The sequence below is a fragment of the Lipotes vexillifer genome, unplaced genomic scaffold, assembly GCF_000442215.2.
Source record: "Lipotes vexillifer unplaced genomic scaffold, Lipotes_vexillifer_v1.1 scaffold336, whole genome shotgun sequence".
Classification (NCBI taxonomy): domain Eukaryota; kingdom Metazoa; phylum Chordata; class Mammalia; order Artiodactyla; family Lipotidae; genus Lipotes; species Lipotes vexillifer.
Genome location: NW_006771479.1, coordinates 553581 through 568287, shown reverse-complemented (window position 1 = coordinate 568287; position 14707 = coordinate 553581). Strand labels below are relative to the sequence as shown.

The following is a 14707-nucleotide window of genomic DNA, read 5'->3' as shown; positions in this document are numbered from 1 at the left end:
CGGGCCTCTCACTGTTGTGGCCTCTCCCGTTGCGGAGCACAGGCTCCGGAAGCGCAGGCCCAGCGGCCATAGCTCACGGGCCCAACCGCTCCGCGGCACGTGGGATCTTCCCGGACCGGGGCACGAACCCGCGTCCCCTGCATCGGCAGGCGGACTCTCAACCACTGCACCACCAGGGAAGCCCCATATTCTTTATAGCAGAAATTTTCAAACCTTTTTGCCCATGACTCATATTATAGGTTTTCATTGTACACACAGACACACGACTGAAACAAAAGTTTCATGTAACAGTGCTTAAACTGTAATTACCATCATTATGTTCAATGCCCTCTGATATTTTCTATTCTACGACTCACTCGCTGGCCATGACCTGTAATATGAAAAATGCTGCTTTATTGCTGGAGGGAGGATTGAAAGTGTGAAGCTGCTCAAATTGAGCTATAACTAAGGGATTGGAGCATGTTAGCTCTTGATTCTGAAATTTTAAATGTGGGCTTGTCATAACGGCTTCAAGCAGTAAATGCAACACAAAGGATAAGGAGGCGCATGGTCTGAGAAAGCCCTTTTGCAGTTAGTGTGGCTCTTGGGCCTTTTTAATTAATACTACCTGTGTACCCGAGCCCTATTTCAGGCCTATGAAATTAGAATCACTGCTAGGATCTTGGAATCTGCATTGTGACAAGCCTGTAAACGCTCAAGTTTGAGAACTGTTTTTTTACAGAGCCCCAGCTCTTGGGTATGACAGATTGTTGGGGGATTTGCCAAAATGCGAACAACTTTTGCTTGAAAAATCCTGATTGCCTTGGTTTGTTAAGCTTTTGAATTCTAACTCTTAGTATTTTTTTAAAATATATTTTTTATTTCCCATCCTTTTGTCTGTTGAATTATTTACCATATATCTGTGCTAGTTTTAGCTTATTTTCTTGTTTCTAATCTCATACCAATTGTTTTATCAATTTATATTATTTTCATTGTAGATTTTCTTACTAGTTTATAAACTTTGTTTTTATTTCTTCTTCCTAATTTTACTTTTATATTATCTTTCTACTTTATTAAAACTTTAAAATGTGTGTTCTACACTTTGTAGCTTTAAGAATGTTTTTTAATTTTTTAAGACATTTTAAGAATGTTAATTTTTTTTGCTTTATTTAGTTTACTTGTTTTACCAGGTAATTTTCTTCCTCCCTCCCTCCTTTCCTTCCTTCCTTCCTTCCTTCCTTCCTTCCTCTCTTTCTTTTTTACAATATAAACCATCTTTTATTTCTGTAGTTTTTAAAATGACCGATAGGAAGCACAGAGTGTCAGCTGAGAGAATGGCACATTGACTTAGGATGGGAGACTTGTAGATTTTTACAGTAATGACTTCTCAATGAATCATAAGTCCCTCATTGATTTGTATAGTTCCCCCCACATTGACTCTGGCCATGTGACTTGCTTTAACCATGGGGCATCAGCAGATGTTATTCAAGTGGAAACATGGTGAGCACTTGTGAACTGGGAACATGCAAGAAACTCAGGCTGTCCTGCTAGAGGGCACATTGAAGGACAAATGAGACATTCTGGCCAACAATCCCCAGGTAAATACCTGACATATGACTAGGGCCATCTAGGACTTCCAGCCCCATTTGAGCCCCATATGGTTACAAGCACGTGAGTGACCACAGGAGAAAGCAGCAGAGGATCTGCCCCCACTGAGTGGAGCCCAAATTGCAGCATCATGATCAAATAAATGGTTATTCTTTTAAGGCACAGTTTTGGAATGGTTTGTCATGAAGCAATAGGTAACTGAAACTAAAATTGGTATTATTAGTGAGGTGATGCCATAACAAAATCCTAAAATATGTTGCATTGGTTTTGGGACTGGGTCGCAGTTGAGGTCTAGATAAATGGTAAGGGGATTGTTGGCAGAGGCTGGAAAAATGACAAACAATTGTTAATGGAATCTGGAGAGGTGGTGAGGAAACTGTTATTGGAGATTGGAATGATGATGATGCATTTTTATGGTTCTGAAACAATTTTAAAAACTGTCACTTACAGGAACTTAGAATACAGAAGATGTATGTACTGAATTTGCGGATCTGGCTTAAGGATCCAGGCAGAATATTGAAATTGTCAACTGGCTTCTGATAGCTTTGTATAAGGTATGGGAAGAGAGAAATGAACTTAAAGCAGAAATTAGAGGAAATACAGGGTGTCCAGGAATTTCTGTATTGGAAAATAAAACTGTTTCTTTAGTAGTCTCTGGCAGGCAAAAGATTCTTAAAGTAAAAAGTGGCCTGGAGTAAATATCAAGTACTCTTTATTAAGACCTTAGAAAGATTTAAGGTAGATCCTTTTGTCTAGATGAAAGAGATGATTAGATGATAAGAATCTTCAGGGTTTTGTGCCCTAACAACCTAACACTTCCAAATTAGAGAAAGATCTAGTTTGAAAGAGTTATGGATATAGTTTTAGGGGGAATAGAATGAACCTCAGTTAGATGCATAGGAAGTCTACAAAGTTTTAAGAGATTAGAATTGGCTTATACTAAAAGGGATGGTCAGTTTAAAAAGAGGCCTCTTGGCCTCAATTTACTATGAATAGGAGCATTTCTGTTTAAAAAGAACCCCAAAGCCCAGAGGGCAGAGCAAAGAGCCATGGAGAAGAATAGATTAGAAAACCATTCCAGATAACAGAAATGGGCCCTAATTAAAAAACGTTCCTGTCCCTGTGTTAGGAGGCTCTGACATCTGCTGCTGGATTTTAGACCTGTATGGATAAATGACTTCTGTGTTTCTCCTATTACCTTTTAAAATCTATTGTAGTTATCCTGTCCCCTGTCTTTCCATTGTATGTTGGATAATTGGGGGACAGACAGTTTTTTCTTTTTGCTACGTAAACTTCTGATTCAAGATGAGCTGCATTCAAGTTGTACCCTCATGCATACTTGGAGCTGATGCATATTATGAGGTAATAAAATTTGATCCATTTGCAAAAGTCAGAGGAGAGGTTGGAAATCCTGGGAAGGGTTGCATGTGTTTGCATGTGGGAGGGATATGATTCATTGGGTCCAGAGGGCAGAACTTTGATAGATTGTTACATTAACATCCCCTCCCCTACCCCCAACTCCTATAAGCCGTGCCTCTTGGTTCTCAAGCTCTTCTGTAGACTCCTACCCTGACTCTTGGCTTGGCCACATGACTTCCTTTGGCCAGTGGAATTATAGCGAACATGTCTACAGAGGTCTGTTAGATGCTTACACAGTGGAGCTTGTCCTCTGAGATCACTGCTATCTCTATGATTGCAGTTGCCTGAATGATCTCAGGTCACACTAGCTTACTAACCACCTGGTTAGTCATTTAGCATAGCCTAAATGCAGAGAATCAAGAGCAAACAGCTGATTACTGTTTTAAGTTTTGGAGTAGTTTGTTTTATAGCAGTAGATGAGTGATACAAGGATTGTATGCTTTTGTCCCTTTTATCTGCCACAGTGCTTTTTGATTCCTTTCAATAGATTGTTTTCTTCACAGTCGATCCCTTGAATTCTAATAGCTTTGATTTATGTAATTCAGAGGTCCCATGGACCAAAATTTCTATTTATACACACTTGTACTGCTAGAATGGGGGCTTTTTTTTTTTTCATATGATGCGGTATCAGGTTCAGCAATGAAGAGCTGAAGGATTTAAAATCCATGGTCTCATTTTCACAGATTTGTTTATAGATATTGTACACGTGAAGTGAATAGATTGCTGTGCACTGCACCTACTTGGGAGTTTGGCCTCTTTGGAGTTATGTACACCTGGGGAAATCATCCCAGCAGCCTCCTAAAGACCTTTTTTTATTTGTTGAACCAACTTCTTTCTGTTGCTACACATCTTACTATGAACTTCTTTTTAGGTCAGGAGGGCACATCAGAGGGAAACGTGGTTTCTTCTGGGCAGTGGAGAAGGACGTACTAGTGAATAAGAAGGTCTTATTCAGTTTTATGAGGACGTTAAAGATTCATCAGTATATAGATGTATCTTGGTGTCAGTACATAGATGTATCTATGTAGCTGGCTTAGATTACATATAGTAATCTGTCTTCTCGTTACTATGTAGAAATGTTTATTTATATCAATTTAATATTTCATTAATTATATATCATCTATTTCATTTTGTGATTAATTAGAACTATTAATTTGAATAGCTGTCTCAATATGTTTTATTAGCAGGGGGACACCATACATATATTTAATGGTAGTGTTTTGTAGTAATTGCATTATTGCATTGAACCAGAAAGTTTGCAGATTATAACCTTGCAGTCTAGTTACAGTGATGTGAATAAAGGGGATGCTTAAATACTAAAGAACTTAAGAAGAAAGCAAACTTCATAAGTATTTGTAATAAAAAGATATAAGAATCAGACGCTTGGGGCTTCCCTGGTGGCGCACTGGTTAAGAATCTGCCTGCCAATGCAGAGGACACGGGTTCAGCCCTGGTCAAGGAAGATCCCACGTGCTCTGGAGCAACTAAGCCTGTGCACCACAACTACTGAGTCTGTGCTCTACCCATGGGCCACAACTACTGAGCCCGCATGCTACAAGCACTGAAGCCCGTGCACCTAGAGCCCATGCTCCACAACAAGAGAGGCCACCGCAATGAGAAGTCTGCGCACCACAACGAAGAGTAGCCCCCGCTCGCCGCAACTAGAGAAAAGCCCGTGTGCAGCAACGAAGACCCAATGCAGCCAAAAATAAATAAATAAAATAAATAAATAAAATAGTGAAAAATATAAGTTAAATAAAATTAGATACTCCTCTATTTAAAAAAAAAGAATCAGATGCTTTTTTTCCTTTAAAAAGTTAATTGCTTCATTCTTTCTCTAAAGCACTGCATTTTGATTGAAGAAAACTTGGACAATATAGAAAAATACACAAATAAAAATAATTTACATCACCTTCCAGAATTAGTTACTTTAAGATGTTATTGTATAATATTAATAGTTAAAAAGTACTGAATGATCAGTGTGTTCCAGGCATTATAGTATAGTATTCAGTTTAAATATAATAGTTTGTTTAATATCCCCAGAAATCCTATGATGAAGGTACTATTACTAATCCATTTTACAGATGAAGAAACAGGAGCAGAGAGATTAATCTGTTGAAGATGACACAGATTTAAGCCCAGACTTTTGACTAAAAGTTTGCATTTCTAAACCATTATAAGTTCTTCTCATACCTTTCTGCAGTTTTCCTTCCTCCTTCCCTCCCTCCTTCTCTCCCTTCCTCCCTTCCCTTTCTAAGCTGGATCACACCAATTTGTTTTTTTCCATTTATCACATTTTCACCTAATTTATTTTGCCAAACATATCCAAATATCCTTAAATATTTCTCTACAATGTGATTTTTAATGGCTTCTGGTATCCATATATCATATGGTTTAACCCTTACTATTTTAATCAGTTTTCTATTATTGGTATTTAGGTTGGCTTAGTTATTCACCTATCATAAATAATATGAGCATCCTTGTACGTATTTTTGATTATTTCCTTAGGATAAGTTTGTAAATATGACATTTCCAGGCCTAAGGATAAGACCACTTTAGATACATTTTGGCAAATTACCTTTCAGATAGTTTGTAAAGATTTCTTTTGTACAAGCAATATATGAGAGTGCCTGTAAAACTTTGATGTGTCCCTATATATACATAGAAAATACAATGTAAAGAATGAAAAATTAGCAACTCACTATTCTTCCAAGTTAAATTAAAATGGTATATGTCCATTTAAAAATTTTATTAATATAGCTTTAAAGGCTTTTTAAAAAAACATTAAGAAATGTAGTATCTACAGAAATACAAATTATTTTTCAGTGAATAAAATTTCATGCAGAAATATCAAAAGGATGAGAAAATATTCACCTCAATTTAAAGTGAATATTTTTTAAAAGGCTCTTAAATCGCTGACTAAAATGTGATTCGAATCATATTTGGATTTTCAAGGGTGAGGAATCCCATTGCCTAGCACAATGCCTAGCAGAATTGGAATTCAGGAGTTTTTCAGCGATGAAGGAATGAATGATAAAAGAAAGCGTGAATTAATTTTTATAACTTCACTTCCTTAACAAAAGCATCCTTTGTTGTCTTTTAAGTTGGGCATATAAAAATATATCTCTGTTCCAGCTCATGTGAAACCTGTCCAAAGTCTACACGTGTGAGCAGACAGAGGCTGCCCGGATTATCTGGTCAAGGTGGAGTGACTGGTCTAGGCCAGAGCTCTAAAGTGACTCTGTGAAGCAGGGAGGTTTCTAATGAGGACTTACTGGTATTGCCACATGCTCCTGTGGGGGCCTCTGGAAGTTGGAGCAAGTGTGAGGAGCCCATTATTCTATACTTATTAATAAAGTGTCACATGTAACTAGGACTGAATAAGTATATATTTCCTGAGATGCTTTATGATATGAATTTCTTCCTTTTAGCACTCAAGTGTAACTGAGTATGTATGTGTGAATCTAGGTTTTAATCACCTTGCCAGGTTAAAGGCCCTGAGGTCAAAAGTTTGAATAATTTTTGAATTAGATGGATGGTCATTGTAGGGGGTCAAGTATTCAGGGCTATGGGTAGTAAGTACCCTTTACCTGGAAAGAATGCTCCACTTCCAACTTAAAGCTTCATGCAGACTTGGGTACAGTACAGTCCATTTTATTATGCACACCTGTAAGACAAGTCTGAGAACTCTAGAAGCCATGCAAACAATAAGACACCTGAATAGCAAGAGAAGGAAGATGACATTTTACACAATTTTATGCATGTTTTTTCAAAAGTATGGCATCTAATAATAATAATTGTTCTGTAATCAGAATATACTTATTTTACGTGTACCTCATTGCTTGCTGGCTAGTGCTACAATGTTAGAAAGTTAACAATGAAGTATTATTTCAGTTTCTTCTCTTACTTTAACAGTCCTGCTCCGCCGCACCTCACCCCACCAATCAGTTCTCTAAAGTAATGGTTCTTCAAAAGAAGTCTGGGGGCTGCTGTTGGTTCCTGTGGCTGCCACTGGGGACTGTCTTATTGAAAAGCACAAAATACTATTTAAACATTTTAGATTGAATATAGTCAGGGTGGGTAGTGCTCGTTACAGATCTGAAAAGATTGACAGTACTGCTCCCAAAGATGTGAGGTTAAAACCGGGCTTTATTGGTAGACTATAGGTAGTAAATTGTGGCTGTGGACTTCTTTTGTTTTAATTAAAAAGTGAATGAGAGAATAAATGAATAAGAAATTTATAGAAAAAATCGAAACCATAATAATATCATTTATTATTTGGCTGTGGCTAAATCTTACAAGGTGAGAAATCTATCATGTCTCTGTTTAATTCTCTAGGGGAGTTATATTTTCCTAAATCAAGACATATATTTCCCCCAAACTGTCATATGATTTGAATTTAGACACAAGCTGAGAATTTAGGATACCTTGACAATAATATTTGTTTGTAGGAGAAATAAAAATCCGTCAGATTGATCAGAGAGAACGTTAAAGCTCAACTCCTGTGTTATATTTGTTTCAAAAGCAGGTTTGATATCTGCCATTTCAAGGTTTAACATAATTTATTAACATCTGTTGAAATCTGCTGACTTATATTGTCTTTCTTAGAGTGAATGATATAGTACTTAGGTCAGAGCAAAGCATATAACCTCTTTTTAATGTAACTTAAAGTTTTTCCAAAAAAAAAAAAAGAAAAAGAAAATTATAATCTCATCAACCAGAGCTAATTTAAGATTTTTTTTTTTTACTGTATACCTTTATATATGTATGTATGTTTTAAAAATGAAACTTAAAAACATAATGGGTGTAATGTTTTGGTTTTTTTTTTAATTTTTATTTATTTTTCGCTGCGTTGGGTATTCGTTGCTGCACACAGGCTTTCTCTAGTTGCGGCGAGCAAGGGCTACTCTTCGTTGTGGTGCACGGGCTTCTCGTTGCAGTGGCTTCTCTTGTTGTGGAGCATGGGCTCTAGGCACACGGGCTTCAGTAGTTGTGGCTTGTGGGCTACAGAGTGTAAGCTCAGTAGTTGTGGCGCATGGGCTTAGTTGCTCCGTGGCCTCTGGGATCTTCCCGGACCAGGACTCGAACCCGTGCCCCCTGCATTGGCAGGCGTATTCTTAACCACTGCGCCAGCAGGGAAGCCCAGGCATCATGTTTTTCTAGAAGACATTTTTCAATAATTATGCACATTGAAATTTCATCTGGATTACTTCCAAGAGGCAGAACAATTGGGATCCAAAATAGAAGTATGCTTACTTTATTTGCTTAGCTGAAATGAAACCATGCACCAAGAATTTGGTAGTCGGGGGGTGATGGTGGTAAAAATTTCAGCCTGAGGACTTCCAGTTTAGTTCAGGCGTACCTCAGAGGTATTGCAAGTTTGGTTCCAGACCACCGCAATAAAGTGAATAGCACAATAAAGGAAGTCACATGATTTTTTTTGTTGTTGTTCGTTTCCCAGTACATTTAAAAGTTATGTTTACATTATTCTGTAGTCTATTAAGTGCAATAGCATTATGTCTAAAAATAACAATGAACGTATCTTAATTAAACAATACTTTATTGCTAAAAATTGCTAACCAGCTTTTGAGCTTTTAGTGAGTCATAATCTTTTTGCTGGTGTAGGGTTGTGCCTCGTTGTTGCTGCTGATTTATCATGGTTGTGGTTGCTGAAAGTTGGGGTGGCTCTAGCAATTTCTTTTTTTTTTCCCACAGCATGTATGTTTCTTTATCAATAGTAGGAATAGTAGACAAAAAAAAAAAGTTGAAAGTTGAAATTCCTCCTTGATCCATGGGCTACAGAATGTTGTGTTAGCAGGCGTGAAAACAACATTAGTCTTATACATCCATCAGAGTTCTTTGATGACCAAATGCATTGTCAACAAGCAGTAATATTTTGAAAGGAATATTTTTTCTGAGCAGTAGGTCTCCACAGACCTTAAAATATTCAGTAAACCAGGCTTCCCTGGTGGCTCAGTGTTTGAGAGTCCGCCTGCCGATGCAGGGGACACGGGTTCGTGCCCTGGTCTGGGAAGATCCCATGTGCCACGGAGCGGCTGGGCCCGTGAGCCATGGCCGCTGAGCCTGCGAGTCCAGAACCTGTGCTCCACAATGGGAGAGGCCACAACAGTGAGAGGCCCGCATACCGCAAAAAAAAAAAAAAAAAAAAAATTCAGTAAACCATGTTGTAAAGAGTTGTGCTGTAATTCAGACTTTGTTGTTCCATTTACAGAGCACAGGCAGAGTAGATTTAGCATAATTCTTAAAGGCCCTGTGATTTTCAGAATGGTAATTGAGCACTGGCTTCAGCTTAAAGTTACCAGCTGCATTAGCCCCTAACAAGAGACTCACCCTGTCCTTAGAAGTTTTGAAGCCAGGCATGGACTTCTCTCTAGCTATGAAAGTTCTGGATGGCATCTTCTAGTATAAGGCTCTTTCATCTACATTGAAAATCTGTTGTTTAGTGTAGCCACCTTCGTGGATTATCTTAGCTGGATCTTCTAGATAATTTGTGCAGCTTCTACATCAGCACTTGCTGCTTCACTTTGCACTTTGATGTTATGGAGACGGCTTCCTTCCTTAAACCTCATGAACCAACCTCCGCTAGCTTCAGACTTTTCTTCTGCAGCTTCTTCACCTCTCTCAGCCTTCACAGGATAGAAGAGAGTTAGGACCTTGCTCCGGATTTGGCTTTGGCTGAAGGGAATGTTGTGGCTGGTTTGATCTTCTCTCTAGACCACTAAAACTTCCTCCATACCAGCAATAAGGCTGTTTCACTTTCTTATCATTTGTGTGTTCACTAGAGTAGCACTTTTACTTTCTGTCAATAACTTTTCCTTTGCAGTCACAGTTTGGCTAACTGGCCTAAGAGGCCTAGCTTTCAACTTTTCTTGGCTTTCCACATCCTTTAGTCACTAAGCTTAATCATTTTGAAACAGGAGGGAAGGGGGCAGGGCACAACCTTTAAAAGAATGACATAGACCGAAGACACGATGTAAACTGATTAGAACCAAATAGGTCCAAGATGGTGGAAGATTTGACTTCCAGTGGACCTTGAATCTCATTATATGCTCATTGTAATACATTAGCATATGCTAAATGCACACACCCACCAGCTCCATAACGGTTCTGAGGCTGACCATCAAAGATCAAAAAGTGTGCAGTGACCCAATCCTGGAAATCTCTGCCCCTTCCCCAAAATAACTGGAATACTTCTCCCACTCATTAGCCTATGAAATTACCTGCCCCTATAAAAACTGACAACCCCATACCCTGGTGCCTCTCTCGCCTTCTGTGATGGCCCACACTCTGTCTATCGAGTGTGTTTCTCTCTAAATAAATCCACTTTTTACCTATCACTTTGTCTCTCACTGAATTCTTCCATGAGACATCAAGAACCTGAGCTTCAGTAAGTCCTGAGACCAGGTTGTGATCTCAGTTAAAAGAATGTGGGTTCAAGTCCCAATCTGAGTTTCATGGTTTTAATTTCTAGCTTCTGATTTAAAGTGAGATACCTATAACTCTTCCTTTCACTTGAACACTTATTGTAGGGGTATTGACTGGCCTAATTTCAATATTGTTGTGTCTCAGGGAATGGGAAGGCCGGAGTGGGGGGAATGACCAGTCGGTGGAGCAGTCAGAACACACACAACATTTATCGATTAAATTTGCTGTTTTATATGGACACAGTTTGTGGTGCCCCAAAACAATTATAATAACAACATCAAAGATTACTGACCACAGGTCACCATAACAAGTATCATAAATGAAAAATTTGAAATATTGCTAGGATTACCAAAATGTGACACAGAGACACGAAGTGAGTATATATTGTTGGAAAAATAGAGCTGATAGACCCTTGATGCAGGGTTGAAACAAACCTTCAATTTGTAAAAACAAAATATCTGTGAAGCACAATAAAGTGAAGAGCAATAAAAAAAAGGTATGCCAGTTTTTAAAAGGAAAAACATTCAGGGCAATAAGCAAAGGCTTAATCTTATCTTGAATCTTATGGAGAGGATATTGTACTTGATTTTGTTTCCTTTTGTCCTATTGTTGCTGTAGTCATCATTATCATCTTATTTGTTGACTGGTATCATGCACTATTAAGAATGTTTCCTGGATGTTCTGATTTAATTCTTATATGAGAACCCTATGAGGTGGGTGGTACTGCAATCCCCACTTTATAGATGTGGAAATCAGGTTTAGAAACGTTAAATAGTTTGTTTCAGGTAATCTGGCTAGTAAGCAAGTGGAGCCCAGTTTTGAACATAGTTTTCTGTCTTTAGAGCAAGGGCTATCCAAAAGACTTATCTAAGTTGTTTGCTTTTTTTTTCTTTTCTTTCTTTTTTTCAGTTATGCATATACATGTGTCTATTCTTTGTCAAATTCTTTTCCCATTTAGGTTATTACAGAACATTGAGCAGCATTCCCTATGCTATATAATAGGTCCTTGTTGGTTATCTATTTTAGATACAACAGTGTGTACAAGTCCAAAAGACTTATCTAAGTTGTTTGATTTTTAATCCTAGTGCTCCACAGTAGAAGCTAAGGAATTGATTGTGTGAGAATGTAAATCACTGAAGTAAAGAAGGGCAGAGCTGCTTTTGGGTTTATTTTCTTCTTTATTGGTAATTCCAATGACTAGCAGTGTTTTCCCCCTTGCTGCTGGAAATCTCCTTGACTGCAAGCAGGAACATCTGACACAGTCACACATTTTGAGATACAGGTAGAAACTCCTAGATTGGACAGGTTGTGGAGGAAAGGGAACCCTCCTACCTTGTTGGTGGGAACGTAAATTGGTGCAGCCACCATGGAAAACAGTATGGAGGTTCCTTAAAAAATTAAAAATAGAGTTGCTGAGTTGCTGTATGATCCAGCACTCCCACTGCTGGGCAAATATTTGGCGAAAACTCTAATTCGAAAAGATACATGCAGCCCAATGTTTATAATAGCACTATTTACAATAGCCAAGACATGGAAGCAACCTAAATGTCCATCAACAAATGAATGGATAAAGAAGATGTGAGATATATATATATATATATATATATACACACACACACACACACACACACACATGCATGCGTGTGCGTGTGCACACACATACACACAAAGAAATATTACTCAGTCATAAAAAAAGAATGAAATAATGGCATTTGCAGCAACGTGGATGGACCGAGAGATTATCATACTAAGTGAAGTAAGTCAGAAAGAGAAAGACAAATATAATATCACGTATGTGGACTCTAAAATATGATACAAATGAACTTATATACAAAACAGAAACAGACTCACAGACATGGAAAACAAACTTATGGTTACCAAAGGGGAAGGGGCGGGGAGGGATAAATTAGGAGTTTGGGATTAGCAGATACAAACTACTACATGTAAAATAGATAAACAATAAGGTCCTACTGTATAGCACAGGGAACTATATTCAGTAAGAATACATTCAGTTTTATATATATGGAAAATAATCTGAAAAAAATATATAACTGACTCACTTTGCCGTATACCAGAAACTAACACAACATTGTAAATCAACTATACTTTAATTAAAACAAAAAAAGAAACTCCTAGGTTAAATATTCTCTGAGGTTTCTTACTCCAGAAAACATTGTTATTTTCAGTTCGTTATAATTTTGATGTAATCTCTGGGAATCTAGGATTTAAAATATTAACAACATGACAAGAAAATTTGGACTCTTTGGTTACATTGGGTTCCCAAAGTTTATGACTTTTAATTTAGATTTCATGTGTATACCTTCTTTGGTTTGAAAATATTGCTTGTTCTGTCTGAAGCAAACTGCCTTTCCACAGGGAAAAACAAGTTGTAAAATTTCCAAGAAATAACATGGTTTACTAATTTTTCTAAAATTGCATCATCCAAATGAAGTTTTCTTCATTTCTTATATAAAATTTTCATTTTGAAGTTAGTGCATTATTTTTCTTCTGAAAAGTTGTTTTAGAAAACTCAGGAAGTAAAGTGTACTTATTTTTTAAAAAATTTTTGTTTGAAGTACAAACAACTATGGTTTTTATAGTGCTATAGGAACAGTTTCCCAATTACAGAAAGTTTCTCTTTATGAAAAGTGTTATTCATATTCATAAGTGTTATTTACATTTCTAAATGAATTGTAAAGAAAATTTTATTCTGTTTTGATTAGCATTATCTTATTATGGTTACTAATAAAGCACTGTCCAACTTTATTCCTAATGCTTAAATTGCCTACTTGATGCAACACAAAAAATTTCTTACTGAACTTACTCATCCAGAGTATATTTTCTTGGAAGATGTATACATTGTTTATTTTTTAAAAAATAATTAATTAATTAATTTTTGGCTGCGTTGGGTCTTTGTTGCTGCACGTGGGCTTTCTCTAGTTGCGGCGAGCAGGGGCTACTCTTCATTGTGGTGTGCAGGCTTCTCATTGCAGTGGCTTCGCAGAGCACGGACTCCAGAGCGCAGGCTCAGTAGTTGTGGTGCACGGGCTTAGTTGCTCTGTGGCATGTGGGAATCTTCTCAGACCAGGGCTCAAACCCATGTTCCCTGCATTGGCAGGCAGATTCTTAACCACTGTGCCACCAGGGAGGTCCAAGAGATGTATACATTGTTTAGATAACGTACATTGCTTGGGAAACATCTTAGTTAAATATGCTTTCAAACACCTTTAATCTTTTAAACTTCAAAGCATAGACACACTATTTTCCAGCCACTGTTCTGGGATTGGGCATACAAAAATGAATAAAGTATGGTTCCTGTAATTGAGAAACTTACAGTGAAAGAGTCATATGTATAGGCAGATACCTGTAATAAGGTTTTAAGAGCTATCCCTGAAGTTTCCCTAAATTGCTAAGGGAGCACAGGTGGGGGAATGATTAATTTAGCCTTGTGGAGGAGAGGAAAGGTAAAAGAAAACTATTGCTTCCTTTGTAAAAATCAAACAAGGTCTTCCAGGTGTTGGCTAATGATTCTAATATTTTACTTCTTGAAATTAGACGTGCTTCCTTCTGGGTTTTTTTTCCCCTACATAAATCTTCTGTTTACCATGCATTACCTTTTGGTTCTAACAATTAACATTAGAAAAGTTGGTAGATGATTGGTTCTGTAAGGGAAAGATGAATGCAAGTGTCAAGATTTGAGTCTATAGGGATTATTCGGTCCCTAACCATGGAGCACCAGGATGTAATTTCCTAATTTCTGCAAGGGAACTTCAAGTTTTGTTGTGTTTTGTTTTAAGGCTTCACGGAGAAGTCACCATCGTCAGAGCTGGGCTTTGAAAGATAAACAGAATTTTTCCAAGCAGGGAAAAGGCATTCTGGGAAGAGGGGAAGGTCTGGTGTTAGGTGACTGAGAGAGAAGCTGAGAAGGACTCAGGAGTTTTCTAGTATGGGGGGGATAAGGTGGGTGGTGATACTGTTAACTAAAGAGGAGAGTATAGAAGTATATTTTGGGGCTAGGATGGAATGTGGCCTCTGTTTTGGGCATGTTGATTTGGGGAGTCTTTGGAAATTGCATTAATTGATTTTTAAACAATTCTTTCCACAAAGATTTATTAACATCCTTACTTGCCCATGTATCAAGAACACAGACATAAGAAATAATCTATTCTCAAAATGCTTAGAGACTCTTGGAGACAGAGATAATGCAATAATTATAATATGTGCTTAAAACTGCTATGATAGCAGCAGTCGCAGG

The 14707-nt window shown here is 37.6% G+C and overlaps 1 protein-coding gene across 1 annotated transcript in view; it reads left to right on the top strand.

Moving 5' to 3' along the window:
* LOC103089126 (mitochondrial inner membrane protease subunit 2-like) overlaps positions 1-14707 on the top strand; it is a 45469-nt gene that overhangs the window by 21887 nt on the left and 8875 nt on the right. The window lies entirely within an intron of this gene.